Source organism: Arachis ipaensis, chromosome B08 (assembly GCF_000816755.2).
Source record: "Arachis ipaensis cultivar K30076 chromosome B08, Araip1.1, whole genome shotgun sequence".
Lineage (NCBI taxonomy): Eukaryota > Viridiplantae > Streptophyta > Magnoliopsida > Fabales > Fabaceae > Arachis > Arachis ipaensis.
The window spans coordinates 18,339,146-18,343,536 of NC_029792.2; positions in this window are offsets into that span (position 1 = coordinate 18,339,146).

Genomic DNA, 4,391 nt, shown 5'->3' on the forward strand with positions numbered 1-4,391 from the left:
GGAAGTTATATCAAATATTTTATTTTTGATAAATATAAATAAATAGTAATACTAGAACTTGGAGAGAGGGTTAAATCAAGTTAATTTCAAAAACTAAATTCTTTATGCTGTTTTTGCGGAAATTGAAATTGTAGGAGAATTTTTATTGTTTGTCATTAAAATCAGAACAAAAATAACAGTGAAGAAGAGAATCACACAAGCACATATATCTTAGTTCATTTTTCATGTGCAATAAAATTTACATTTAGTCTCTATCTATAATTATAGTGGACTTTCAACTATAATTAAACTGATTACATGCACATACAAATATCAATAAATTATAACATAATCTATTTATTTTATCCATATAAAAAATAATATCAAAATTATTCTTTATTAAATAATGACATATAAATTTTTTAGAATTTTACCATATCAGTATATTAGTATAGATGTAATTCTATTATGAAACCAAATATATTTTTTCTTTCAACCTCAATGTCAATTCTTGTAACGGTTTTCATAATAATTACCCACATAATCCTTGCAATTAAAATCTCTTTTTAATAATGTTAAAGGTGCTCTTTATTCATATTTTATAAATATTCTTATAATAATTAATAAGATATTTTTATGTAAAGTATTACATGTATTGTCGTGTTGCATCTTAAATTGTAAATTAAAGTATAATCTTCAATCTTTTTTAGAGATACATGAAATAAGTTGATTATTCATTTATTTTACAATCACATTTTTTAAAATAATTTATGGGAGATGGTCTACTAGAATATTTCAAAAAATAAAAACTGATAAAAGGCTTATAGCCTTATACTATAGTTAAAAGACATCAAACTACTTTTATATAGTTTGTTTTACAGAGAAAAAAAAAATTACTATTAATTCTTAATTTTAGACTATCACAATCAATATTATGTCTAATAATTTAATACTTTTTTGCATGCACTTTAATAATATTATAAAACACGCAAATAACTATAATAATGTTAGATAAATTTATAATTTGTATTCGATCTTTATAACATTTATTTTTGAATTGATTTAAGATAAGGTAGTTATTCAATGTTATTTTATTTTATTTAAATATTTATATTTTAATTCTATTCAATAAAAAATACCATTTATTTGTACTTATCAAAATAGTTGATAATAAAGATATAAAAGGTTTTAATTTTTGAAAGAGTTAAGTATGATTTTGTCATTTTAGTCCTTAAAGTAGAGACTAAAAATTTTTTTCGTCCCCAACCTTTTTTGCATTTAAATTCGTCCCTAAGATTTAACTTAATTTTAAAATTGTCATTCGGACGAAAATACTCTTCCCCCTTCTTCTCCAAAATTAACCAGAAGCAGAAGCTAAAGCTGAACCAGAAGTTGAAGTTGAAACAGAAGCAACAACAATAAAACAACAATAACCAGAAGCAGAAGAACAATAACAATGAATAATAGAATTAGAAGAACAACAACAATAATAGATAATGGAATCAGAAGAAGAACAACAACAAAAGATCTAGAAGCAGAAGCAACCAAAAGCATCAACAAATTCACAAATAAAAAAAATTCAACAATATAATTAAGAGAATAAACAGAAGAGTTGGAACCTTAGGAAACACAACGGCGTGGACGCGAAGCACAGCGGCGAATGAGCGGCGACCGGCGAATGAGCGGCGACCGGCGAGGAGCAGCGACGACCGGCAACTGAACGAGGAGGAGGAGCAGAAACAGTGAGCGGCGCGCGACGTCCACCCTCGCGGTGAGACGATCCAGCGGCGAGGATTGAACGACGAGGAGAAGGGGCCGCGGTGAGGACTGAACGACGAGGAGCAGCTGCGGTGGCCCTTCCCCTTTTCTTCCCCACCTTCCCTTCCCCCTCTTCTTCTCTGAACCAAACCCCCCTTCCCCCCGCGTGATTCCCTTCCCTCTTTCCCCCTTAACTCATTTTCTATTTTTTTTTCTTTTTTTTAGTTAGGAGTATTTTTGGAATAAAAATTAAAAATTTGGTAAAAAAGACGATTTTAAAACTACGTTAAACCTTAGGGACAATTTTGTAAATAAAAAATGGTTGAGGACGAAAAAAATTTTCAGCCCCTACTTTAGAGACTAAAATCGTACTTAACCCTTTTTGAAACATAAATTAGTAAAGATAACTTTATATAAATAACTACCTTGCATAAAATCTCCAAATGTTTATGACCCATATTTTCATATAATTAAAGTTTCATAATTTCAAGAAATATACATTTTAAAAAATTATTTATAATTTATATTCATATTTATGTATTTAAAATTATTTTTATAATATTTATTAATCACTTTTATTATTTATTTGAATCAGTGCAATGCGTGAGTTTCATTCTAGTTTATCTAATATCAACTATTAACTTTCTAATCCAAGTCCAATAATTATCCAGTGTTATCTCAACTTGGTAAAGGAGAATCCAACTTATTAACAACCATCAGGTACTATCCAATCCAATTTGGCAACGGACCCAACTGGTTCGATGACCACCAAATACTATCTCAACTTGGCAAAAAAAAAAAACCCAAGTGATTCAATCAAACTAAATACATAGAAAATCAATTTGACTTTTTCAATCTATCTCTTTTACTTTTTTTTTCACTTATGACTTTTTTATTTTTCACCTCACCATGATTTGTCTTTTTTTCATTTACAGAAAAATAGATATCAAAAAATCCATAGCAATAAAATCTTAAATGTAGCACAAAAATAAAGAAAAATATTTATGAAGCAAGTGTATGAGATGATACTTTGAAATGTTGTAAGTACAGCTATATAGTGTGAGGCTTGCTCTCCAAATTTGTTTCACTGCCTTTGCATTTTTTCTAATTCTGCCCGTTACTCTCTCTCTTTCTTGCTAGCTTTTCTTTTTCATTTTTCATTTAATAATCTGCACCATTAATTTAAACTTTGCCTCCAAGTTTCATTCTTAGCCATTCATTTGAATCGGAAAAAGAAAGTTCATTTTTTTTCTTCCTTTCCAAATAGATGTAGTAGAGATATAGTAGTCTTAATGAACTTTTTGATTGCACAAAAATGATAACATAGCTTTTACATTTGCATTTGATCTAATGTAAATCTTTTTTGTTTTTCACTGTATCTTTTAATTTGACAAACTAAAAACTAATATGCTGCAATACTGAACTATATTTAAGAATTTATCGCTGATCAATAAATTAATGCATGCACAAGACAATTCAATACAAACTTTGATTTGTTTTAGGTTTCATTGTTTAATTTTTTCTTCTTTTTTCTTTTGTTCATCATTTCATGTGGACTGAAATTTTAATTTAAGAATTGTGAATTATTTGTTGAAACTATACATTATTGTGTGCATTTTGGTTTTGAACTTGCAACACTAACACATATATTAAACCACACTTAGGTTATTAATTGAATATAATATTTATCATCATATTAATATATATCAAAATCAATTATAACTCAGAACAAATTAACTTAAAAAAACTCCTTAAATATTTTTAAAGCGTCTTTAATTTTTTAAAACTATAAGCAAAAATGTATTTTTTTTCTATTATAAAATAAAATAAATTATTTTCCAAAAAAAATTATCTCAACTTTAATTTTTGAGATACAAATTTTTTTTGGCATTTCAAGCAAGTTCGCCGTATCCTTGGCGAACTTCGTTACTTCACTAAGATTAGTTGCACCTTCGACAAACTCTAAGTTAATTATAGAGTTCGCCGAGGGATGCATCGAACATTAGTGAAGTAACGAGGATCGCCAGGAATATGGCGAACTTTTTTAAAATTTCAAAAAAAAATTTGTATCTCAAAAATTAAAGTTAAGATAATTTTTTTCGAAAAATAAATTTTTTTTTTATTTTCTGATAAAAAAAATCCAAGCAAGAATATATGACTTTTATTTAAAAAAAAAAAAAGTGGTGCTTGTACTATTGAACAAGAGCACTTTTTCCAAAAGAATTCACCAAATCAAAAATACTATGTCAATATTGATCAATATTTCACAATACATGAATGAAATAAAGAATTATGGAAAAGTGTCCTTGAACTTTGGTATCTCAGATGAAAAATCCAGTAAGAAAAAGCTTGCAGTCATCATTGTTGATAGTTGGTACCATTTATTTTGTTCATCATGAGCATGCTACTTGGAATGGCATTATGTATATGGAGACACAAACTTGAGGAGCCAGGTTAATACATGATATTTAACATTTGACTGCTTCTACTAAAAACAATATTGTAGCTCTCTTAGAATTGCTATTTGCTAACCATTCTTATTTCGCAAGAAATATTTTGGTGGAAGCAACATGCTCGCAAAGGGGGAATATTTTATTAGTATTTAAAGTTTTTGAAAAAAATAATTTTTACGATATAATATTAAAATTTGTATA